This window comes from Carcharhinus amblyrhynchos, chromosome 30 (assembly GCF_965287045.1).
Source record: "Carcharhinus amblyrhynchos chromosome 30, sCarAmb.v2.hapA, whole genome shotgun sequence".
Taxonomy (NCBI): Eukaryota; Metazoa; Chordata; class Chondrichthyes; order Carcharhiniformes; family Carcharhinidae; genus Carcharhinus; species Carcharhinus amblyrhynchos.
Genome location: NC_137353.1, coordinates 26,535,335 through 26,562,796, shown reverse-complemented (window position 1 = coordinate 26,562,796; position 27,462 = coordinate 26,535,335). Strand labels below are relative to the sequence as shown.

The following is a 27,462-nucleotide window of genomic DNA, read 5'->3' as shown; positions in this document are numbered from 1 at the left end:
AATTGTCAGCCTACTGTCTCCCTCTGCAGCCAATGTGGCAGGGACAGTCGTACCAAAGAGGGGTTCCTGAGCCACACCTGACAATGCTCAATACAAGAGTTGACTAGTACAACACAAACCATCCTCCTATAAGACAGAAGCCTGTCTGTCACAACAAGTCAACTTATTTGACCAGATTATTTGACTTCGTTATTTTTGTGCCAATATAAATGGAATTCCGAGCCATGATTTAGTGTCTCCCTCTTGTTTCTCACGCCCTAGATACCCAAGACTGTTAACATGTATAAAAGATGCACAGGGTTAGTCTCACAGCATCTGTCATTTCGGGTTGCACTATAGATGTCCACATGTTCCAGAATGGACGATTATGCCACAGGGTCACCTAGTATGACACAGCTCTCAACCACCCCACCCCCCCATCAAAACGCACTGACTGGCACAGTGCTTGTACACATGCTCTGCAAGCATCCTAATTTTAAAAGCAGACCCAATGGACTCTGAATCCACCAGCTCTCCAAAGTGCCATGCACCATGTCAGCAGAGTTGCCCTGCTTATGGTCAATCAGTGACAATGCTGCTCAGTCTTGTCATGCGATTCACTCAGCCATTTGCTAAGGTTGGATGTCTCAGCATTGGAGAGAGTGGCTCTGTGTTCATACTCCGTCAGGGATAAGACGCAATGGGCAGGATTTTACGGCCTCGCTCGGGCGAGACTGGGAGTTCCCACCCCAGGTCAACGGAGATTTCCATTGTGGGAAGGTGACCCGTGCCAATGCCGCGGCAGATGAGGTGGTAAGTTCTGGCCATTGTCTGCATTTGCTTCCTCTGACCCATCCAGAAGAAATGGAAAGGTCTCTAACGGATAAAATTCACTGAGCGCTTTGTGAAAGGAGCTGTTCAAAATATCGTTTGCTGACAGGTTGAGATGGAGTAGTGAAATGTCATTACAAATCTGCAACTGAAACGTATTCTCCTACTTTCCTTTCTCTGACATTTCCTGCCCCACAGTTTTCCCCTCGTGGGAGATGGAACATAGAAACTCGAAGCAGGAGTAGGCCATTCAGCCCTTCGAGCCTACTCCACCATTTAGTTTGATTGTGGCTGATCATCTAATTCAATATCCTGATCCCTCCATCTCCTCAGATCCCTCAATCCCTTCAGCTCCAAAAGCTATATCTAATTTTGTCTTGAAATCACACAATGTTTTGGCCTGAGCTACTTTCTGTGGTAATGAATTCCACACATTCACCGCCACAGAGGGTGAAAAAATTTTTCCTCACCTCAGTCCTAAAAGCTTTATCCCTTATCCTCAAACTATGACCCCTAGTTCTGGACTCCCCCATCATCGGGGGCATCCTTTCTGAATTCACTCTGTCTAATCTTGTTAGAATTTTATGTTTCCCCTCTCTGTCTCCTAAACTCCAATGACTATAATCCTAAACGATATAGTGTGCCACAAATCAGTCTCTGTATGAGCTGTGTTCTCTAAGAAAGAAATGTTAATAAATGAAAACTACTTTTGGTTAGCTTGCCAGAATTGTCTCTTCCCTGGAGTGCAATGCACAGGGAAACAGGTCAAAGCCCAAAATTTGTGGAAGCAGGAATCACCGGTTCTCTGTTCAGTAGAAGGAACAATCCCAATTCTTGTTGGACCCAGAAAGAGGGGAAAATCCATCCATAATGTCAGAAGGAGACAGGCCTGGTAGAGTGGCGTCCCATGCAAAATTTTACACATTCCATGCTTCCTTTTGCACCCAATTACTTGGAAACTGGGGAAAAAAAAACAGCAACCAAATCATTGGGAGGACATAATTGACGGGGCAATTCATTCCCAACCTGATCATGAATACTCTGATGGGGGCATTATTAGAGGACAAGAAAGCAGCATGTTCGAGGGATTTCCCACAGCATCCCACACTGAGTTTGGTGACAAGTGCACACACCAAGCAACTGGATGCCATGTGAGACAGCTAAACCCAGGGGTCACAGTCTGAGGATTTGGGGTAGACCATTTAGGATGGAAATGAGGAGACATTTCTTCATCTAAAGAGAGGTGAGCCTGTGGAATTCATTATCACAGGAAGTAGTTGATGCCAAAACATTCAAGAGGTGGCCAGATATAGCGCTTGGGGCGAATGGGACCAAAGATTATGGGGAGAAAGCAGGATTAGGCTATTGAATTGGATGCTCAGTCATGATCATGATGAATGGCAGTGAAGCAGGCTGGAAGGGCCAAATGGCCTCCTCTAGCTCCTATCTTCTATGTTTCTATGTTTAAACTGCAATGAATAAATCCTAAGAAGTTAAGGCAGTTGGAATTTAGAACAGTGAGAAGGGATCTCATAGAAACTTTTAACAGGGTTAGACAAAGTAGATTCAGGAAGAACGTCCTCAATGATGGGAGAGTCCAGAACTAGTGGTTATTGTTTGGGGATAAGGGATAAATCTTTTAGAACTGAGGTGAGGAGAAATTTCTTCACCCACAGAGTGATGAATCTGTAGAATTCATTGCCACAGAAAATAATTGAGGCCAAAACATTGTAAGCTTTCAAGAAAAAAATAAATCTAGCTCTTGGGGCTAAAGGGATCAAGGGATATGGGGTGAAGGCGGGATCAGGATATTGAATTTGATGACCAGCCGTGATCAAAATGAAAGGAGGAACAGGTTTGAAGGGCTGAATGGCCTACTCCTGCTTCTATTCTCTATGTTTCTATGTTAGTGGGCAATTGTAAGATTGAGTGAAAGAATGCTTCTAAATGAAGGCAGGATTATGTAGCGTACTTAACACTTACTCCTGAGCTTTGATAGTAAGGACTTTAACCAAGTGCGAGAGAAGGGCATTTTAAAAGATGATCGTATTCAGTACAGAGCGTTCTTGGAAGTTATTTTTGTTTTCATATCATGGAATGTGCAGGTATCACAGGCAAGGCCAACATGTGTTGACTATTCCTAATTGCTGTTGAACTGAGTGTGTTACTGGGTTATTTCTCAAGGGCAACAAAGGATGGGCAATAAATCCTGGCCAGCCAGCAATGTTCATGTCCCACGAATGTATAAAAACATAAAATTACATTAAAAGTCCGCTACATTGCTTTGGGTCTGGAGTCTCACGTAGGCCAGACTGAATAAGGACGGCAGATTTCCTTCCCTAAAAGGACATCAGTGAACTCGATGGGTTTTTCTGACAATGGTTTTATTGTCATCAGTCAATTCTTAATTCCTGATATTTTTTATTGACTTCAAATTCCACTATCTCCCATGCTGGGATTTGAACGCAAGTCTCCAGAGCATTAGCTGAGTTTTTGGGTTAGTAGTTCAGTGATAATACCATTAGGCCATCGCCTTCCTGACTGCACCATGACGGCATCATTCTATTCTAAACAAACCCTTTCACCTCTGCATGACTTTACTAACTCCACATTGCTTCACCGGACCAAAGATCTCTCTCTCTCTTCCTGCTGACTCTGAAGTATATTTGTCAATAAAGCTTTCTGCTCTTCGGCTAATCAGGGTTCCTGGATACTCATGCCTCTGAGCTCCTGCAAGCATTTAAATCTTGTAGATTCCTGTCATGCCCCCTCCCTCTTCCCCACGACTGATATTCCTGAAGTCCTGTGAATATTGAATTAGGATGCCCCCGCCTCACATCAGATGAAAATTATAAGATGGTCAGTCTAAAACATATTCCATTCACACCCCTGGAAGAATGTGGCACTCCTTTTGGGTGGCATTATGGCACAGCGGTTAGCACTGCTGCCTTACAGTGCTAGGGATCCAGGTTCAATTCCCAGCTTAGGTCACTGTCTGTGTGGAGTCTGCATGTTCTCCTCATGTCTGCGTGGGTTTCCTCCGGGTGCTCCAGTTTCCTGCCACACCCCAAAGATGTGCAGGTTAGGCCATGCTTAAATTGACGTTTAATGTCAGGGGGACTAGCTAGGGTAAATGCATTGGGTTATGGGGATAGAGGCTGGGTGGGATTGTTGTTGGCACAGACTCAATGGGCCAAAGGGCCTTCTTCTGCACTGTAGGATTCTACGATTCTCATGAGGCCAAAGCTTATTGAAAATCTGACTGAACTGCATTTTTAGCAATGAAATGAAAGACAGGCAGCTCCTTAAAATATAGAAAGGGCGACTGCTGTCATTCACTGATACCATGGTTCAGATCTATTTATAATCATGGTAACACTCGGAGGGGCTTTCCAACAGGATTGAAGGTTATAAAGAGACTTAGGTGATCAAACAGTCAACTCTGGTTGTAGTCCCATTGGAACCATGGAAACATCATCATAGAGGAAGCTATGGAATGTATTGGTCAGGGCTGAATAATGTGAGCTGGAGCTACCTTAATTACCTCTGTGGGTCAAAGAGAAACTTCACAGAGTTTTCTCTCTTTACAGTCCTTGCCATGCCTAATAGATTACATAAGCTGAGAGAAGCACGAGGGGTTGGATCAGTTTAATGACCTTCCTCTTTGCTCCTTTATATATCAGGCAACAGAAATGATGTTTTGTGGTGGGTTAGTAATGAGCGTGGGTCCTACTGGTGAGTCCCCATATCTGGTCTGCTTCTCACAAGTGGTGCATGTGTGTTGGGTGACAGAGGATGGGGGGGGTGTGTGGGTGGGTGGGGGTGGATGGTTTACCAATAGCAGGCAACAGGCTGCTATCGTACCTCTTTCATTTCGGTTGAGGTCTCAAGTTGCTAACTTCTTATCATCTTTTTTATTTTTGCACTGACACAAGTAGGCTTATATTAACACTGCAATGAAGTCACTGTGAAAATCCTCCAGTCTCCACACTCTGGCACCTGTTCGGGTGCACTGAGGGAGAATTTAGCACGGCCAATCCACCTAACCAGCACGTCTTTCAGAACGGGGGAGGAAACCGGAGCACCCAGAGGAAACCCACGTAGACATGGGGAGAGCGTGCAGACTCCGCAGAGACAGTGACCCAAACTGGGAATCGAACTCAGATTCCTGAGCTGTGAGGCAGCAGTGCTAACCACTGTGGCACTGTGTCTCCTCAACTCAGGGGAAGCCCCAAGAAAGTTGTGAATGCATTCCTCCCATGAGTAATCAAGAAATACAACTGTCATCCAGACCGTACCCTGTAATAGATCCGTATGATGCTTTGCGGGAAGTTAACTTGGCACCGGAAGTGCTACATTGATTTTTATCACGAGGAAACCATCCTGGCTCACCTGACCTTGGCTAGAAAAATGGACAATAACAGGGACAGTTTTAAAGTTTATTTCGTAGTGTCACAGGTAGGTTTACATTAACATGGCAATGAAGTTACTGTGAAAATTCCCGAGTCGCCACACTCCTGTGCCTGTTCGAGTACATCGAGGGGGAATTTAGCACAGCCAATGCGCCTAACCGACACATCTTTCTGACTGTGGGAGGAAACTGGAGCACCTGGAGGAAATGTAGACATGGGGAGAATGTGCAGACTCCATACAGGCAGTGATCCAAGCCAGGAATCAAACCTGGGTCCCTGGCGCTTTGAGGTAGCAGTGCTAACCACTGCGCCACCGTGCCGCTGGACAAATATGGAGAACTCCACTCAACCTCAAAAGACCTGAACAAGCAGGGCATGTGAGGAGTGGGGGGGGTGTGGAATCGTAAGTGAAAACCTAAAATTTGGAACGTGACATTGATGAGTGAAGGCCTTTTCTGATGACAAAAGCGAGGGCCATAAAAATCAGAACTGATGCCTTGATCCCTGGAAGGGCAAAATATTGCAGATGCTGGAATCAGGAACAAAAACAGAAAATGCTGGGAAATCGCAACAGGTCTGACAGCATCTGTGAAGAGAGAATAGGGCCAACGTTCCATGTCAGGATGAGAAATGTTGGCTCAAAATATTGTGGATGCTGGAATCTGAAACCAAAACAGAAAATGCTGGGGAAACTCTGAAGAAGCTCTGGCAAAGTGTCATCCTGACTCAAAACATTAGGTTTATTCTCTCTCTCCACAGATGCTGCCCTGATCTATGTATCTAGGTAGTGCAGTACTTGGACGGAGCGCTGGCCCTCAGGAACACAGAGATGCACAATCCTGATTCTTTGTATCACCAGGGGCCCACAATCCTGGGGCACGGATAGTCACAGAGACAACAGCAGGGAAGATACAAGGCGCTTTTTATGGTGAGAGAGTAGGGAGAAGCAGAACGGTAATTGCATCCTGGCACTTTTTCTTGTAATTTTGCAAGCTTGATTCAGTGACTGATCTTGGGACCAAGGGAAGTGCAGGGTCCTGGGTGCAGTTGGAATTCAAGAGTTCACCTTTAAGAAATCAGCAAGTCCTCATGGGGGCAAGCATTCCTGTAACCACAGCTGATGCCACATGATCAAGATAGTAATGCCATTGAAGTGAGAGTTGAAACTCATCCAAGTGACCATTGTGCAAAGAATCATACAGTATAAAAGGAGACTATTCGACCCATCAAGGCTGCACTGACAACAATCCCACCCCAGCCCTACCCCATCACCACACATATTTACCCTGGCTAGTCCCCCTGATACTAGAGTCAATTTAGCATGGCCAATCCACCAAACCCGCACATCTTTGGACTGTGGGAGGAAACCAGAGCACCCGGAGGAAACCCATGCAGGCAGTGACCCAAGCTACGAATCGAACCCTGGTCCCTGGCGCTGTGAGGCAGCAGTGCTGACCACTGTGCCGCACAATAAAGGGGATTGGGCAGTTTGTGTTGAAATGCCCACAGTCACTCTGCACTTTGAGTTACAGGTCCCTTGTCACGGTGATGTATGATTTCTATCGGCTCACTTCCTTTTCCCTCCTGTGCTCCTTGCTGGTGGGGCTGATTGCCTCAGACTTCCTCCAACACAGTCCCTTATTGGTTTAATTCCCCATGGCTGCAACCCTACTCAGCCAGGGAAGGAGAGTATCAGAGAACCTGCCACGAATTAACTGACAGGAGAAAGTACATGCTGCCATGTAGCACAGTTTAACAGGGCAAGGTTTTGTTTCTCTCAGCTAGCATGATAAAACTTTAACAAGACTCGCAGGGAAGCGGCTCTCTTCAGGACCCCACATCATGTGTTTACGGTGTAAACAAACATGGAAGGTTGGTGACCCAGAGAATGTTTTTTTTTATTTCACTCTACAATATGCGGTTGGCTTTTATTACCCTCTTCCTCTGCCATTTCCTCCTGCCTCTTAACTCTTGATCTTAGCAGTTTCTGCAAGCCATCAACATAAAGTGATCCCCTCGTCAAGACCTCCCTCACCACCCCTACCTTTTAATGTGTGCACCAGAACGCAAGACTGTTCAGTTGCTGGAGAGTTGAGCTCGGCTGGCTGTGGAATCTTACCGATTTCGGATTCTCCTTTCAGGCCAAATCTGCTGCTAATGGCTCGGCGCACTTTGTGTGGCACATTCTGGCAAAAAAAAATAGAAAGAGACGTGCTTATCATTGTTGCCACCATCATGTACAATGATTGTGGGGTGTAGCAGTCAGAGGGTGTATCAGAGTCTTAGAATAAGACTTGCAGGTATAACATTCAATTCATTGAAAACTATAGGGTGGGATTTTATGGCCTCTCTCATTCTGAAATTGTAAAATAACCCCCCCACCCCCCACCGAGGTCAACAGGATTTCCCATTGCCCACCCCTCACCCATGACGATTCCCGTGGTGAACAGGGGGGTTAAGTTCCGGCCTATCATTTCCAGCAGCCTCTGTTGTACCCCACTCTCATTATGGGCTCCCAGTTATAACACCAGAGGAGCTGTTATAACCGAGAGCCCCATGATGAGGGTGGGATACAGCTGTTAGTTCTTTCGAGTTTTGCATAGCCAATGTAGGCAGCTGGCTGGCACGTAAGCTTGAAGCCAAAGACCGTACTATAGCGAGGACAGAATGCACATTTCTAAAAGGCTGAATTTTAAAATATCATGAAGGAGATTAGTTACACGCAGCCAACAGCACTCTTGGCTTTTCCTACCCCACATTTCCTCGGGCTAATGAACAGCCACAGGTCTTCACCAATGATTTATCAAGCGTTGAGTGTAAACTGTAAGGTACTAATTTGCTGTGTTTGTCAGTGCGGTGTTCAAATGTAAACCCAGAGTGCTAAGCATTGCCTGCCAGTGTCAACATTCAAAATGTTGCTTGGCTAAAACAGCTTACACAAGAAGGCACCTTCATAACTGACTCACAAGGGCAGTAATTAAGGAAACTGGAGACCAAGGAGGCAGGATTGTACTCTGATTTGTCAACACTGCAGCAAATAAGCACTTAAAAGCAGTTTTCCTTAAAGCAAACAGCAAAAATATAAGTCAAACCAGAAGATCCTGGAAGCACTCAGCAAGCCAGGCAGTGCCTGCAGAGAGGGAGAGTTAATGTTTCAGGTCGATGGTGACCCATCAAGAGCAAAATTAGATTCCACATGGTTCGGTTGGTGAAATGTCCTACACAATGTTGGGGGGGGGGGGTTATGATTTCGTAGTATGGGTAAAGCACTTGGTTCGAACCTATAGCTCAACAATAGGGGATACCTTGGTGGACGCATTCAGGTTAAATATCTTCTGATTTATTTTCTGTCATTAACCTGTTGGCAAAGCTCCATGCTATCTTGCTGATATTTGGTGCAGCGCAGTGGCGTAATGGTTAGCACTGCTGCCTTACAGCACCAGGGACCTGGATTCGATTCCTGGCTTGGGTCACTGTCTGTGTGGAGTCTGCACGTTCTCCCGGGTGCTCCGGTTTCCTCCCACAGTCTGAAGGATGTGCTGGTTAGCTGCATTGACCCAAACAGGCGTCGGAGTGTGGAAATGAGGAGATTTTCACAGTAACTTCATTGCATTGTGAATGTAAGCCTACTTGTGACACTAATAAATAAATTTTAAATAAACAGTATTACAAAGGTGTTATTAAATCATTTAAAAAGCTTATTTATTAGTCACAGGCTTACATTAACACTGCAAAATTCCCTGAGTCGCCACATTCCAGCACCTGTTTGGGCCAATGCACCTTACCAGCACATCTTTCAGACTGTGGGAGGAAACCAGAGCATCCTGAGGAAACCCATGCAGACGTGGGGAGAACATGCAAACTCCACACAGACAGTGACCCGAGCAGGAATCAAACCCAGGTCCCTAATGCTGTGAGGTAGCAGTGCTAACCACTGTGCCACCATGCTACTCCCAACTTTAAAGAGTTGCATTTCAGAGTACAATGGATCATCAGGCCCTGAGGTAATATCTTGGTTATGACCAGCACTACGAGCAACCCTTTTTCTGAGGCATGTGCCACAATTATTTCCTTCCCCCGACCACGCACTCACTCACTCCACCCCACCCCAAGCTGAGACAGGCAGCATGGTGGAATCTCGGAGCCAGTCATTAATTTATAATTAGCCGGAGCCTTGAGAGATCTGTTGGGATCAGAGTAGTGGGAAAAGAAAGAAAAATATCATCCCCAGCATCCATCCTATAGAATTTCCCTCTGAATGTCCAAACCTCTATGAAAAGAAACCTTCCTGGAAATCGGTCAGTAACTTAACCCTTTGCCATTTTGTACCCTGTATCCCCTTGTCCTACAGTCATGTGGAATAGTACTCAGGAATTCATGTGTCTTTACAAGTTCCCTTTACCATTTACCTCCCATTCAGGGCATACCCATCTTTCCAATCTTTCCTTTAACATGACAACAACTTACACTTATACAAGACTTTAATGTATTAAACCATTCACAGTTGCTTCACAAGTATATTAGGTGGCACGGTGGCACAGTGGTTAGCACTGCTGCCTCACAGCATCAGGCACCTGGGTTTGATTCCTGGCTTGGGTCACTGTCTGTGCAGAGTCTGCACCTTCTTCCCATGGGTTTCCTCTGGGCGCTCCTGTTTCCACCCACAGTCCAAAAGACGTACTGGTTAGGTGCATTGGCCATGCTAAATTCTCCCTCAGTGTACCCAAACAGGCGTTAGAGTGTGGCGACTAGAGGGTTTTCATAGTAACTTCATTGCAGTGTTACTGTAAGCCTACTCGTGACACTAATAAATAAAGATGTTATCAGACAGAACTTGATACTGAACCACAAAAAGAAATATTAGGGCAGGTAAGCAAAAGCTTGGTCATTGAAGTCAGTTCTGTTAAAGGAAGGAGGAGGGGATCGGGAAAGGAATTCCAGAGTTTTGGATCCAGGAAGGTGAAGTCATAGTTGCCAATGACAGAGGAAAGGAAATTGGGGATGGGCAGGAATTGGAGGAGTGGAGAGGTGACAGAGGGATGCAGGACTGGAAGGAGGTCAATCATTTACAATCAGCCTCGTAGCTCACCACTGAGCCACTGCTGGAACCTACATCAACTGAACAGGAAACTATCACCGGAGTGTCAGACTCTGGTTATTTGCAATGCAAGACACCAAAGATCATTTTCCACCTGCCAAAGTGAGACCAACTTCTCGCTAAACATACGTGTCAGAATATATCACACTGCATGTAGGATGAAACAACATGGTTGAGTATAAATCGTTAACGTAACTGGAATGATATGGCATTCTCAAGAGGACCCATTGTCTCAAATACATAGAGACAGAGACAAAAGATTCTTTTCATTCATTCATGGGATGTGTGCATTGCCTCCTGGCTCAGCATTTATTGCCCATCCCTCAGGCATTTACGAGTCAACCACATTGCTGTGGCTCTGGAGTCACACGTAGGCGAGACCAGGTAAGGACGGCAAATTTCCTTCCCTGAGAGACATCAGTGAACCAGATGGGTTTTTCCAACAACTAGCAATGATTTCATGGCCATCAACAGATTCTCAATTCCAGATTTTTATTGTTGAATTCAAATTCCACCATCTGCCATGGTGGGATTTGAACCCGGGTCCCCAGAGCGTTAGTTCAGTTTCTGGATTAATAGTCTAGTGATATCACTAGGCCATATTAAGCATTGGATAAGTTCTTTCATTCACTGGACAGCACAGGTTTACATAGTACATAGAACAGTACAGCACAGTACAGACCCTTTGGCCCTCAATGTTGTGTTGAGCTTTGTCCAAAACCAAGATCAAGCAATCCCACTCCCTACCATTCTGGTACGCTCCATGTGTCTATAACCATTTGAAAGTTCTTAAAGTGTCTGACTCCACTATCACAGTAGGCAGTCCATTCCACAACCCAACCACTATCTGAGTAAAGAGGTTTACTCATACTTAGCACAGTTTTTCTACATCATGGAACAGTAAGTGTCAAATTATTTTCATTAAAATAATTGTCAAAATCGGCAGCAAGGAGTGTAGCTAGTTTCTGTGTCTGAGTACGTGACTCTTGGTGTGTGGTGAGGAGGGGGATGGGAGAGGGATAGTTCGAATGTCCTGTTGTGGGGTCGTAGCAGTGAATTAGTTTCTGCTAACTTGTACCTAATGATCAAATCTGTCCCGAGGCAAGACTTCAGAGGGAACTGGGTGCGGTCCATTAGGAGATCACTGGTATGTGGTGTTTCATTGTTGATATGCGGCTTGGACTGGCAATGGAGTACCTTTGTTTTGGTTTTACATTGTTTAGGCACCTGGATACTCCAATTTATTAACCTGCTATTGAGGCTGGGAGATGGGAGAACTGTCCTGTGTTGCTGCTTTCATCAGATCTGATTACTGTTGTCAGATAGAACAGCTATCAGCTAGCGAAGATCTGCCTGTCTAGTAAATTGGGATAGGTCTGCATTAACAACCATCCAACATCACACTCCTCCGTCTAGCTGAACTTGTTTTCTGACTGAACAATTTCTCTTTTCACTTCTCTCATCTCCTCCAAATAAAATATGGGTACACGTATGGGCCCTAGTTTTTCCTGTCCTTTGGGGGGGGTATATGGAACATTCTTTATCCCAGTCCGACTCAGGCTCCTTCTCTTTTTCTAGCACATCAATGATTGCTGTAAGAAGTCTCACAAAACCAGGTTAAAGTCCAACAGGTTTATTTGGAATCACGAGCTTTCAGAGCGCTGCTCCACTCACCTGGTGAAGGAGCAGTGCTCCGAAAGCTCGTGATTCCGAATAAACCTGTTGGACTTTAACCTGGTTTTGTGAGACTTCTTACTCTGCCCATCCCAGTCCAACGCTGGCATCTCCCCATCATCGATGCTACTTCCTGATTTTACCCGGAACTGGAAAATGTTCTCAAATTTGCTTCCAGTTCCCAACCTTCTCTCACCTTCGCACGGTCCATCCTTGGCACTTCCTTCCACTCCTTGACTTCTCTGTCTTCATTCCTGGGCACAATAAGAAGTTTCATAACACCAGATTAAAATTCAACAGGTTTATTTGGAATCACGAGCTTTCAGAGTGCTGCTCCTTCATTAGCTGAGTGGAGAAGTAGGTTTCACAAACACGGCATATATAGACAAAGACACAACTGCAAGATAATGATTGGAATGTGAGTCTTTTCAGGAATTCAAGTCTTTACAGGTACAGACAGTGCAAGTGGAGAGAAGGATAATCACAGGTTAAAAAGGTGTGAATTGTCTCAAGGCCAAATGATGGGGTTACATGTAGTGTGACATGAACCCAAGATCCCGGTTGAGACTGTCCTCATACATGTGGAACTGGGCTATCAGTTTCTGCTCGGCGATCCTGCAAACTCTTCATTTCTGGGGTTAGACTGTCTACATATATTGATTATCAACTCCACAGCTACCTGGAACATACTTCCTCACACTTTGGTCCCTGTAAGGTCTCAATCCATTTTCCCAGATTCTCTGTCTCTGTCACATCAGTTCCGATGATGCGACCTTCCACAATGACATTTCTGACATGCCTTTCTTTTCTCTCTCCCACCCTCGTTGACAGGGCCCTCAATGGTGCCTGACCCATTTCCAGCACTTCTGCCCTCATCCCCTCCCTTTTCTCCCAGAACCACAATAGGGTTCCCCTGGCCCTCACTTTTAGCCTCCATGTTCAAAGGATCATCTTCAGCCATTTCTGTCACCTCCAACCTGAAGCCACTGCCAAACACATCTTCGCCTTCCCCACACCTATCAGTATTCCAGAAGGAGTCGTTACCTCCATCACACGCTGGTCAACTTCCCTGAATCCCCTTCCCATAGCATCTACCAATGCAATCATAGGAGATGTAACACCAACCCCCCACAGCACCCCCCGCTTCCTCTCTCCTCACTTTTCAAGGCTCCAATCATTCCTTCCAGGTGAAATAATGAATTATCGTAGAATCATAGAATCCTTACATGACAGAAGGAGCCATTTGGGGCCCATCAAGCTATCAACCACAATTCCACCCAGGCTCTATCTCTGGAACCCCACGCTGGAAATTACCCTACTAATCACTTATTACTGACAGTAATAAGTTTACTTATTAGTGTCACAAGTAGGCTTACATTAACACTGCAATGAAGTTACTGTGAAAATCCCCTAGCCACCACACTCCGGCACCTGTTCGGGTACACTGAGGGAGAATTTAACATGGCCACCGCACCTAACCAGCACGTCTTTCGGACTGTGGGAGGAAACCGGAGCACTCAGGGGAAACCCACGCAGACATGGGGAGAACATGCAGACTTTGCACAGACAGTGACCCAAGCTAGGAATCGAATCCGAGTCTTTGGCACTATGAGGCAGCAGTGCTAACCACTGTACTACCGTGCCACCCATTTACTTGCAGTTCCATCAATTAACTGAACTGCATTTGCTGCTCGTCTCCTCAACAAAGGAGAGGCCAAAGACTGAGTGACTGCTTTGCAGAACCCCTCAGTTAGTCCACAAGCATGACCCCACCTTCCATAGCATGCCATTACCTTCATGGCTCTTGTGCTTACATTTCTGTCTTGGCTAATGTTCCAGTGAAGTGTGAGAAACAGCAATTGCTTCCAATTAGACAACCATGATCTTATTAAATGACGGAGTAGGCTCGAGGGGCCAGCTGGCCTACTCCTGCTTCTAGTTCTTATGTTCTTATGTTCTTCTTCTCAGTTAAATAATCCAAATCCCCATTTAACTTGTAACAACCAAACCACTAACGCTGGTTATATCGTCAGAATGTGACACAGATCACATGACCCCCCTCCATTTTATCCTAAATTAAAAAGACAGTCCAAAACATAACAATCTTACAAATGTCAGATTGGTAACAATAAATATTGGCCTTGCCAGCAACACCCACAACATTTGAATCAATTAAAAACCCCTTTCTCTCAGTTTCAGTCTCTCTTGTTTCCTCTGGGGCTTGTATTTCCACAGAGTTCATGCTATATTTCCATCGTAACCAGGGTAAAAGGGCTGCAGAAACCCTGGGAGAAAGGCACAAGTGATAGTTACACCATTTTCTTTGATGTTGACGTTTCCAGGCTACAAGAGGGACAAGGAAAACCCGTTCATAAATTCCCAATGTAAGTCAGTGAGAACAGGAGGGATGGGAGTATCTTACTGATACTGCTACCATCATTGTTCCTTTGAATGTTTCTCTTGCTCTATCTCACTCCATGCATGCTACCCGTACCTGTTCATCCTTCTTCCATTATCTTCAGTGTGTTTGCATTGAAACCTATTGCAGCAACTCGGATTCTAACTCATTCTTGAGCTTGCAAAGGATGTTAACTAAACACAGCATCAGTTTCATCAGGCACTGTGGCACTGTTGCCTCACAACACCAGGGACCCGGGTTCAATTCTAGCCGTGGGTCACTGTCTATGCTGAATCTGCACATTCTCCCTGTGTCTGTCTGGGTTTCCTCCGGGTGCTCCAGTTTCCTCCCACAGTCCAAAGATATGTTGGTTAGGTGGATTGGCCATGTCAAATTGCCCCTTTGTGTCCCAAGATGTGTAGGTTAGGTGGATTGGCCAAGCTAATTCACCCCTTTGTGTCCCAAGATATGTAGATTGCGTGGATTGGCCATGCTAATTCACCCCATTGTGTCTCAAGATGTGTAGGTTGGGTGGATTAGCCATACTAATTTGCCCCTTAGTGTCCCAAGATGTATTGGTTGGGTGGATTGGTCATGCTAATTCATCCCTTTGTGTCCTAAAATGAGTAGGTTAGGTGGATTAGTGGGGTAAATACATAGGGTTATGGGGACAGGGCCTGGGTAAGATGTTCTGTCAGAGAGTTGGTGCAGACTCGATGGGCCAAATGGCCTCCTTCTGCACAGTCAGGAATCTATGATTTTGATACCCAAAATGCCAACATTCATCAAGCGGGCTTACGCATGAAGAATGACTATTTTAGTATTTTGTGTAAGGTGCCAGAGGTTCGCTGTCCATTGAACCCAATCCCACGTCTGCACGAAGGCTATCGTGAACAAGGAGAGCAAAGGAAAGAAAATACAAGGGTGACAATACAAGATATCATTCACAAGCATTTGAAGCAGACGAAGAGTTTTGAATTCCAATCAAATACTGCTTGAGTGTAGCTCGAGGCCTCCAATTCCTTCAGAACAGATGCTTTTTACATGGTTTAGTCAGAAGTGTCCAGCAACAGGTAGGAAAATCTTCAGTTCTGGCTACTGTGTAAAATGCCCTCTGTTTTCCCCTTACAGTGGAGCCGACTGTTTTGTAGGAATCTTTAATGAGGGATCAGGCTGTTAATTGAAAAATAAAATCCTCCTGAAAAGGTTTTACAAGTGCCGAGGGAGGCTCGAATGCAGTTTCCTTCAGCACCAAGAGCTTGGAAAGAGCCACAGAGATTCTGTATAGCCAAGACCAAACACAAGCAGAAAGCTAGGAGCCAACTTTGTGTCACAAAATGAAAGTGGTTTTCTGTCAGATATATTTGGACGTATTATTTTGAAGTTTCTGCGTAGAGTTGGTTGAGTGGTCCTGGTATGTTCAGCGATGTGGTGTGAATAGGCTTGAGCCTTGTGCTAAATTAGCTGACCTCTGACAGGGTAGCAGGAGAGATGAGGGGGGAGGGGGAAACAGCCAGGGACCCTGCTTCTGATCTTAAGCCTGGGTAGTATGCTCTTTAGAAAATTGGTGCAGACCCAATGGGCCAAATGGCCTCTTTCTGCACTGAATGGATTCTATAATTCTAAGATGGCGGCACAGTGCTGCCTCCCGGCGCCAGAGACCCAGGTTCGATTCCTGGCTTGGGTTACTGTCTGTGCGGAGTCCTCACATTCCCCCCGTTTCCAGACACTGTTGAATAAAGTGCATTGGGAAAACAAATCAAAAGATAACATTGTAAATAACTGTAGCAAACACAGAAGGATGTATTTCATGATTCTCAACAAAGATATATTCCATTGAAAAAGAAAAACTAGAAGGATGAATCATCCATGGCTAAGTTAAGGATGGTATCAAATTGGGAGAAAAGGCATACAACGTTGCAAGGATCAATGGTAGGCCAGAAGATTGGGCGGCACAGTGGTTAGCACTGCTGCCTCACAGCACCAGGGACCCGGGTTCGGTTCCAGCTGGGGTCACTGTCTGTGTGGAGTCTGCACATTCTCCCTGTGTCTGCATGGGTTTCCTCCAGGTGCTCCAGGTTCCTCCCACAGTATGAAGATGAATGGATTAGGTGGATTGGCCATGGTAAAGTGTCCCTTAATGTCAGGGAGATCAGCAGGGTAAATGTATGGGGATGGGGCCTGGGTGGGATTATGGTTGGTGCAGTCTCAATGGGCTGAATGGCCTCCTCCTGCACTGTAAGCTTCTATGTTCTTCACAGAGTCAGTGCTGACTCGATAGACCCAATGGACTCTTTCTACACTATAGCGGTTCCAAGATGGCGGGTGGCATAACTCAGGTCAGACATGTGTAGACCCACTTCCTGCCCGACCATACTGGAGTTTTAATAGGCTGATTAACGCATGATAAATGTGTATGGCCGAGTTTGAAAAGTTCAAGCCCTCTGGGGAAAACCAGCTCATGTATGTCAACATCATTAACACGTGCTTCTTTACAGTGACACAGCACATCCTGAGTGGAACAGCTCTTGCCCCACCGCGCCGACCACCGCCCCCCACTGCTCCCCCTGCACCCCCCCCCCCCCCCCCCAACCCTTCCAGGACCTGATAATGAGAGCTCTCAGTTTGGAAACATTAAGAACAGTGGAGAATTTCAATCTACTTGGAGTGCACTGGGACCTACACTGAGGAGCAGTTTATCATGTAACGCAAATCCTCACATTCACACAGCAGACTCCTCAAAGAACATTGGCACTTGTCATTCAGTGAGAATTCCCACCTCCCTTCAAAAGCACTTTAAGGAACAAGCAATTCTGGATATCGGATACTTGCTTCACCATTGCACCATTGGAGTAATTATCTCACCATCCCAAATCCTCATGGTCCAGGTAGACCAAGTGTTCACATGGGAACCTGATGACGTGGCTACAAAAGAGGTCATGAGGCAAGAGCATGAGCAGAGTACAAGTGTTGTGTGTAGCTGTCGAGCTCAGGAATAAACTTCCTTTGTTTGAAGTCCTTGATGTTGGTGATTTACGGAGCCCACAGTATTCTACGGTCCATTTGAAAACAAGTACACACACACACACACACACACACACACACACACACACACTCACACACACCCCTACATGTATACACACAAACACATTAGGCGATGGTCTATTGGTATTATCATGGACTATTAACCCAGCAACTCAGCTAATGTCCTGGGGACCTGGGTTCGAATCCTGCCACGGCAGATGGTGGAATTTGAATTCAATAAAAAAACCTGGAATTAAGAATCTGCTGATGACCATGAAACGATTGTCCAAAAACCCACATAGTTCACTAATGTCTTTTAGGAAAGGAAATCTGCCTTCTCTACCTGGTCTAGCCTACATGTGACTCCAAAGTCACAGCAATGTGGTTGACTCTCAGTTGCCCTCTCAACAAGGGCAACTGGGGATGGGCAATAAATGCTGGCCAGCCAGCAATGCCCATGTCCCACGAATGATTAAAAAGAAGCACAAACGTAGAATCAGCAGTGGAGAAGGAGGCCATTTGGCCCATCGGTCCTGCACCAACAACAATCCCACCCACGTCCTATCCATATAACCCTACATATTTACCCTCCTAGTCCCCCTGATACGAAGGCGCAATGTAGCATGGCCGGCCCACACACCTTTGGACTGTGGGAGGAAACTTGAGCACCCAAAGGGAACCTACACAGACACGGGGAGAATGTGCAAACTCCACACAGGCAGCGACCCAAGCCAGGAATTGAACCTGGGTCCCTGGCACTGTGAAACAGCAGTGCTAACCATTGTACCACTGTGCCACCCTGCACATGTACACACCTGCACAAACATGTACATACACATACACAGGCATGTACACACAAACACACACACGCATACATACACACATGTACACATATGCACATGTACATGCAAACATGTACACACATATACGCAAATACACACATATACACACATGTACACATAAACATGCATTTGTAGAGGCATGTACACAGAAACACATGCACATGCAAACACACACATGCACACACGCTCATATAATCATGCAAAAACACACATGTATACACACATACCACTCTCCCCCCCACTCAGCCCCCATGCTACCCATGCTTTGGATGGGATCCTTCATCAGGATTTCGAATTCTGCTAAATGATCCCACCTAAAACATTGGCTTTTCATTCAGGATCCTGACTGATTATCCATATACTTCCCATATGTCATTTCAGTTTCCAGAATTTGAGGTTGATGTTTTCCATTCTCGGACTGAGTCCTGTGGTGGGGTCAGGAATCAGAGATCCCCACTGCAGAGACCAGTGGGAATTCGTGCCATATTGTTAGAGGGTGATCTAGTTAATTAACCAAAAAATCTGGAATAGGAATCCACTGATGACCATGAAACCATTGTCGATTGTCGGAAAAACCAATCTGGTTCACTAATGTCCTTTAGGGAAGGAAATCTGCTGTCGTTGCCTGGTCTGGCCTACATGTGACTCCAGAGCCACAGCAATGTGGCTGACACTCAACCACCCTGAACAAGGGCAACTAGGGATGGGCAATAAATGCTGACCCAGTCAGCGACGCCCTTGTCCCACAAATGAATAAAAAAATGTCAGGAGTTCCCCGGGGCTTTGCGCAGCTGGATGGGCTGAATGGCACATGCCCTGCCATTTTATCTGGGTGCCATATTTAAAAGGCACAAAACATCAACCTGGACATCACTGCTAAAGAAGCAGATCCATCTCCTGCAGTTGGAAAATTCAGGTTAAAGATGTTGCGCCCACCCACTCACTCACTGCTGCACGTGGTGTTCCAGGGTCCCATCACTGGAACCTCCATCTTCCTTTCCCATCTCCCCCGGGCTGCCCCAGGCCTTCTTGCAGTTAAGTCCAACATTTGCACAACACATTGGCGCAGACATGTTCTGAACTGGCGTCAAAACCCATTGGCAGCGCCAATGATTGAGTTGGTGGGGGAATGATTCCGGTCGGGCCTTCTCCTGCATCCTATTAATGGGAGTCAAAATGGTTTCACTCAGGCCCTTGGAGAAAATGGTGATTTCCCACGACGGACAAGGGTACATGTTCCCACCGCCATTTAACACCAGTGGGAAGCCAATTCTTCTGCTCCAGTCACATTGTCCCTCCCCGCCCACCTCCCCCCAATGCCATTAAACCTGCCATTGTGGGAAACTCCACAATGAGCGCCATCACGAAGACGACCTATTTCCACAACACCATTGTCCCTGCCTCAGCTCAACGAATGTTGAAACCCTCATCTGCACCTTTGTCAGCCCTCAACGCAACTATTCTAATGCACCCTTGGCTGGCCTCCCATGTCCTACACTCTATAAACCTGGCATTAAACAAAACTCTGCTACCCATGTCCAAAACTGGCAGCAAATTCCATCTATCCATCGCCCCTCTGCTCACTCAACAATATTAGCTCCCGGTTAAGCAACACCTCTATTTGCAAGCTCTCATCTGCACAGTGACACAGCGGTCAGCACTGCTGCCCCACAGCGCCAGGGACCAGGATTCGATACCTGGATTGGGTCACTGTCTGAGCAGAGTCTGTACTTTCTCCCTGTGTCTGCATGGGTTTCCTCCAGGAACTCTGGATTTCTCCCAGTCTGAAAGGCGTGCTGGTTAGGTGCATTGGCCACGCTAAATTCTCCCTCAGAACAGGTGCAGGAGTCTGGTGACTAGGGGATTTTCACAGTGACTTCATTGCAGTGTTAATGTAAGCCTACCTGTGATACTAATAAATAAATTTAAAACTCATCTCTCTCAACTCCCTTCCGATCTCATGAATCTCTTCCAAATCTACAAACCTCTGAGATGTCTGTGCTCTTATAAATCTGGCCTCATGGGCATCCCTGATTTTAATAATTCCATCATCGGAGCCTTGCCCTAAGCTCTGGAATAGTCTCTTTATACATTTCTGCCTCTCTACTTCACTCTTCTCCATTGAGATACTTCTTAAAACCTGCCTCTTTTGGTCATCTGCCATATTATCACAGAACAGAATCCCTACAGTGCAGAAGGAGGCCATTCAGCCCACCGTATCTGCACTGACCACAATCCCACCCAGGCACTATTCCCACAACCTCACATAGTTATGCTCTTAATCCTCCTGACACTAGGGTCAATTTACCACGGTCAATCAACCTAACCCGCACATTTTTGGACTGTGGGAGGGAACCACAGCACCCGGAGGAAATCCACACAGACACGGGGAGAATGTGCAAACAGTGACCTGAGGCCGGAATTGAACCCGGGTCCCTAGCGCTATAAGGCAGCAGGGCTAACCACTGTGCCACAGTGCTGCCCTATCTCCTGGTGTGGCTTGGCATCATCCCTTGTTTCATAACATTTTATAAAGGATGTTCTATTGCATTAGAGGAAGCTGTTGTGGTTACATACGCCTCTGCTGTCTTCCCCAGAGCCTCAACCCATTTGACAGAATGAATTACACCGTGGAGAACTGAACTGCCTTGATGTGAGCCACATTACCCCAGTAAGCCCAATAAAATAAATCAGATTCACAAACTACCAAACTATATCTGAAGGGGAGTCTCCAACTCCCTCATCTGTAGGATCAGCCAGCCTCTAACCGCTCGGAGACTGAATCCAATTACTTGACAATGAAACTAAGACTGGCTGAAGGATCACAGTAAGCAAAATGTAACCGAGCTCGCACTTAATCAGATTAGGAGCCTGGAACACAGGGCTGGAATTAACATCTTAGTGGAGATGTCCAGTTCCTGTCAAAGGCCAAAGGAAGTACAAACCTCATGAAAACTATCCCAGCGCTACAAGTGCTGTGGAACAAGGCGGGGGGAGTTAATCCTGTCGCTTTTCCAGAGGTACTTTGTATGCTGAGATGGCCCATTGCAGAATGAGATGAGTAGAAAGCAGCCCCGAGCTATGGGGAGAGGGTCAGTAAGGGCTGCAGGTGCAAATGGACAACAGGCGGCTCATAAAATCGGGAGAGTGGGCTCAGTGCTGTTTCTTACAGGGCTGTAAGTCAGCAGCCTGTGTGTCCTATTTTCACACCATAGTTTCATTATTATTTTAGATTTGACACAAGGCTGTAGGAGTGAATATGCCTCAACTTTGCACTTTCTCGCACCAGGATTTCTGTGTGTTATCTTAGCTTGGGAGCAACAGAAACTCTGTGCTGAGCACCACAAGAGGAATTTTTTTGGGATTACACTGCACGCACTCTCTCTTTAGTACTTTGTTTCTATGAGATTTCTTCTGTATATTTCCGGCATCTCTGTTAATAACATATAGATAGAAAAGGAAGAACTTTGGCTTGCTCACAGTGTTCTCAAGATGTTGTATGAGGATCAGGCATTAAAAAGAGGTCTTGTGGCGCAGTGGGTAGTGTCTCTGGACTGGAAGCTGCGGGTTCGAGTCCAATGCCAGGGCTTGTTGGCCATGGAATGTGCTGATAATCAGCTCAGAAATCATTGTATCACTTCCCCAGCCCCCTCTCCCATTCAGGAATCGCAGACTATTACCATCATTCCACAATGGGCAAATAAAACATTGTGGGTACTCAAGAGAGAGCTATGTTAAAAGGAAAGACTTCATTTATATAGCGCCTGGCATGACCTGAAGATGCCTCGAAGGCTTTAGAGTCAATGAAGTACCTTCCCAACGCAGGCACATTTGGGATGCTGAAAATGAGGCAGCCGACTGGTGCACAGCAAGATCCCACAAACAGCAATGAGATAGCCACCAGCTCGTTTGCTTTTAGGGATGTTGGATGAGGAACAAATACTGGCTTTCCACAATCTCCACCAGAATCTGGAAGCCAAAAGAATCAGGTTTACCAAACTATCCCTTGGTAAATGAAACTAGCAAACAAAGTGTAACTTTTACTTCAACACAAATCAAATCAACAAAAATTGAATGTAAATTGACAGATACAACAATGCTGCCCCTCAGGAAATTACAAGCACTCACTCACACTGCTCCATACATAAATATAAAACCCTGTACAATTTCTGCCTGCACGATATAGGATCTCTTACTTTCCCCACTCAATGGATTTGATCCTCAAGTCACCTGCAACATCCGCCAGAGAGAGTTGTCACGCAAAGAGCACACGCTTCTTCAGTTAGGTTTGAGGCTGTAAATAAAGACGAATGGTTTTTGAGAAGCTACAGACTTGAACAGCCTACCTCAGGAGAACTGACAATCCCCAAAACCCTGGTTGGATACTGAGTACAAAACAAAACATGGTGGCAGCGAGTAAAAGACCCAGTGAACATTGGGCTGGGTTAGCTAGGTTCACAACAGCCTTGATGGCACAGATTTCTCCGAGACTCCTTCATCTAACCACTTTAATAAAGCCTGTTAAATAGTCTGGGATACTCTGGCTAAAAACTGAAGCAGTAGCCCCAGAATTGTGTAATTCATAACTCTTTGTCTAGCCTTGTCTTCACCTTTTGGTTCTCTTTACGTCTGTTACAAACACACGCACGCTCGCATGCACATACAAACATAAGAATTAAAAGCTTGGAGCATGGGGCAACACGGTGGCACAGTAGTTAGCACTGCTGCCTCACAGTGCCAGGAACTAAGGGTTCAATTCCGGACTTGGGTCACTGTCTGTGTGGAGTTTGCACATTTTCCCCATGAATACATGGATTTCTTCCGGATGCTCCAGTTTCCTCTCACAGTCCAAAGATGTGCGCATTGGGTTGACTGGCCATACTAAATTGCCCCACAGTATTCCAAGATGTGTAGGTAGGGGGATTAGCAGGGTAAATACACGGGCTTACGGGTATAGGGGCTGTGTGTGATAATTGCCAGTGTAGGCTCAAAACCCAAAAGAAACCTATCAACCTTTATCTTGAATACACTCTATGGATAAGCAGCCGCACTTTTTTTATTCATTCATGGGATGTGGGTGTCATTGACTGGGCCAGCATTCATTGTCCATCTCACACTGCTCTTGAGGAGCTAGTGGTGAGCTGCCTTCTTGAATCACTGCGGTCTATGTGACATAAGTACACTCACTGTGCTATTAGAGAGGGAATCCCAGGATTTTGACCCAGCGACAGTACAGGAACAGTGATATATTTCCAAGTCATGATGGTGAGTGGCTTGGAGGGGGACATGCACGTGGTGGTGTTCCCATGTATCTGCTGCCCTTGTCCTTCTAGATGGTAACAGTTGTAGGTTTGAAAGGTGCTGTCTCAGGAGCTTGGTTAGTTCCTACAGTGCATCTGCTGCTGCTGTGCATTGGTAGTGGAAGGAGTGAATATTTGTGGATGGGGAGTGGGTTGTTTTGTCCTGGATGGTGTTGAGCTTCATGCATGTTGTTGGAACTGCACTCACCTAGGCAAATAGAGAGTACTCTGTCAAATTCCTGACTTGTGCCTTGTTGATGGTGGACAGGCTTTGGGGAATCAGGAAGTGAGTTACTCGCTGCAGGATTCCTAGCCTCTGACCTGCTCTTGTAGCCACACCATTTATATACCTGGTCCAGTTCAGTTTCTGATCAATCATGACCAGCAGGATGTTTATAGTGGGGGAATTCAATGATAGTAATATCTTTGAATGTCAAGGGGTGATGGTTAGATTCTCTCTTGTTGAATGTAAAATCCTGAAGTTCATAGAATCCTATAGTGCAGAAGGAGGCCATTCGGCCCATCAAGTTGAATAGGCATTGGGATGAGGCATCAGAGAGCAGCTAGCAACTTTGGAATGCTTCCAGAAGATGAGATAAATGGGAAGAGAAGTGGGAAGAAGAATTGCAGAGGGGTCTGCAGCTAGTTATCATTAGATTATACAACATGATACATGACATAAGTTCAGTAGGCAACCATTACAAAGATACTTCTTCCCTTACAGTCATTGCCACTCATTCTGTGGATGTTCCTAAATCAATTGGACAACGTCCTGCATTGAATTTCATTTTGCGAAGTGAACAGGAATTTAAGCAATTAAACATACAGTATTGGGAAAAGCTAAGATTAATATTAAATACTGTGGGTGTTCTTTTAAATGATTTCCAAGGTTTCATACTAGTCAAATATTTGCACATTTCACTTGAAAGTAACTTAAAAGAAGTAAAATATGTGCACTGTATAAGCACACACACTGATCAAGATAGGAATACCAACAAGAGTGCCTAGCATTAGAACATAGAACATTACAGCGCAGTACAGGCCCTTCGGCCCTCGATATTGCACCGACCAGCAGAACCAATCTAATGACCCTCTAACTAAACTATTCCAACATTATCCATATGTCTATCCAATGACCATTTGAATGCCCTTAAAGTTGGCAAGTCCACTACTGCTGCTGACAGGGCATTCCACGCCCTTACTACCCTCTGAGTAAAGAGTACGGAAATTTTCCTACCCTTTTCTAAAAAGGGTTGAGTTACTGTTCCTGTGATGCCTGGGCAAAGTGGTGGTGGACATAATCCAAAGTTCCTCTTGTAATCTTGAATAACTGCAAAGAAACTTCAAATAAGCTACAAAGGGTCGTGAACAAAGTCCAGTCCATCACGCAAACCAGCCTCCCATCCGCTGACTCCATTTACGCTTCCCACTGCCTCAGAAAAGCAGCCAACATAATCAATGACCCCACACACCCTGGACATACTCTCTTTCACCTTCTTCCATCAGGAAAGATACAAAAGTCTGGGGTCACGTACCAACCAACTCAAGAACAGCTTCTTCCCTGCTGCTGTCAGACTTTTGAATGGATCTATCTCATATTAAGTTGATCTGTCTCTACACCCTGGCTACAACTGTAACTACCTTCTGCACTCTCTCCTTTCCTTCTCTCCTATGTACTCTTTGAACAGTATGTTTTGTCTATACAGCGCGCAAGAAACAATACTTTTCACCCCTAATACATGTGACAATAAATCAAATCAAACTTTCACAAGCGTTATGGTCTACATTGTGACTCCATCACTCATAATCTTTATACTTGCTAAGCTGACTGCCATGCAAAGTGACAGCTTCCCCCTTAATTGCCCCCTGCGGCTCAGAGTCCTTGGCCCATAAGTATTTAATGTTCTGGGAAGTCTACCTAATTCTTCCGGGAGTTTTAAACCTGTACGGCCAACACAATGCTGGAATAGAACAAACCAGAGTGTTCCTTGACAAGTGAACCAGCCCTGAGTAAGTAGCAGAACCCAATGGGCTCTTACTCAAAGATGGGGTCTATTTACGCGATGGGACATTGGAAAACTGGGGAAGCACTCCTTTTGAGTGCAGTCAGTTGGCTCTTGGTACCAGATGATGACAACATATTTTATCTGTGTCCTTAGATTTGTGTCTCTGTATCAAAATATCCATTTGTGAAGTTGGCTTGGAACAGCATCAGTCAGTAGGGTTTTGGCGTGCGTTTGACACTGGTAATTTTCTTCAAGACAGTTTTGGAGTATTTATGCTGTTGCTCTTGTGTCTTTGATACAGCAGTACCTGCATCTCAAAGGGTTCTAAACCAGCAAAGGAAACCATGTATCATCTGGGAGTACACTGGATCAAAGATCACAAAGAGTAGAAAATGTTCATCTCGGATGTTTACTAGGAATACTGTCAGGATTTAGTTATTTGAAGTTTCCTCAAAGTGGTTAGCACCAGCCCTGTATTATCAAAAGAAACGGCAGACAGGATGATTAACTGGTCAACCATTTTTAAACATTAAAGAAATGATTGTAAATCATGGAGTTCATAATGTACTGGCTTTGCTCCTTCGCTTCTGCAAAAGTTACATGAACAAGATGGGGGTAAGGAAATATTCAGATCAAAATATCTGTAAGATAATACTTGTAACACCCTCCATTCAGTTACATCTACCGTATCTTTTAATTGTGCAGATCACAACAGCCCTGCACTTATGTAGCACCTTTAATGCAGTAAAACATCCCAAGGTGCTTCACGGACAGAATTTGATAACAAGCCATGTAAAGAGACACCAGGACAGGTAACCAAAACTTTGGCCTCGTCCCTGGCACTGTAAGGCAGCAGTGCTAACCATTGTACCACTGTGCCATCCTGCACATGTACTAACCACAGTGCCATCGTGCCTCCCATGCCAGCCAATCAGCACCCCTTTTTCTCACACAGCAGGAATTGCTGTTCCTTTTGAGGTTTGAGAAATTAGAGTTTACAGAGAGAGAGGCCAGGCTGTGAGAGCATTAAATATCGGCAAAGAAGGTCATTTTGTCCATTTAGCCCGCCTTTCATTAGAAGCCTATAAAATCCAGCATCCGCCTAAAGTAATCCAGAAATGCTTCATTCTTCACCACCGTTCAAGTTATTGATCACTCTTTGAATGAAGAGTTGTTTCCTGAAATGGAAACCAGGTTAGTGTTTCCAAGATTCCACCGAGTTCAATTGTCCTGTCACCACAAACCTTCTAAACATCACGACAAAGGATTCCCCGTGGAAAGAGATAACTCCACTCCTTAATCTTCATTTAAAGTAGGATTAAAGGTGCACGTTGTAAAGAACACGAGAAAGTCCTCAGAGTGGACTGGGATGATAAAGCACAGCCTGAGAATTCAGTTGTCTTTGACAAATTACTGGAGATTAGCTCCCATGATTTATCCTTTTTCAATGGGTTTGCATTTTGGTGTTCTTCCTCTGTTCGGGGTTTTGGCGTCAGGGAATTGAAAACTATCCACGTTGCATCAACTCTCGGCTCCGTCATTGTTCTGATTAGATGTGAAGTAAAGTTTTCTGTACTTGTCACCAGCAGACATTCTCAGCTTAGCTGCTGACACACGGCATATGCAGAACATGCAAATATACAAACTAGGAGCAGGAGTCGGCCACTCAGCCCCTCGAGGCTACTCCACCACTCAACAAAATCATGGCTGATGTGATTTTAATTCAACTCCCCATTCTTGTCTGCCCCCTATAACTTTTCACCCCCCCCCCCACCACCTCCCCCCTCCAAATCAACAACAAGTCCTGTCCCTCCACGATGCTATAGTTAAGAAAGCCCGCCAACACTCCTACTTTCTCAGGAGGCTAAGGAAATTCAGCGTGTCTCACCATTTTTTAG

The 27,462-nt window shown here is 45.5% G+C and overlaps 1 long non-coding RNA gene across 1 annotated transcript in view; it reads left to right on the top strand.

The window, feature by feature from the left end:
* The window catches only part of LOC145360201 (uncharacterized), a 148,236-nt gene extending 121,825 nt beyond the window's left edge, over positions 1–26,411 (top strand). The window contains exon 3 of the long non-coding RNA XR_013889673.1: positions 25,866–26,411. This is a non-coding gene — a long non-coding RNA (uncharacterized LOC145360201). The remainder of the gene's footprint in view (positions 1–25,865) is intronic.
* Positions 26,412–27,462: the final 1,051 nt, after the last annotated feature.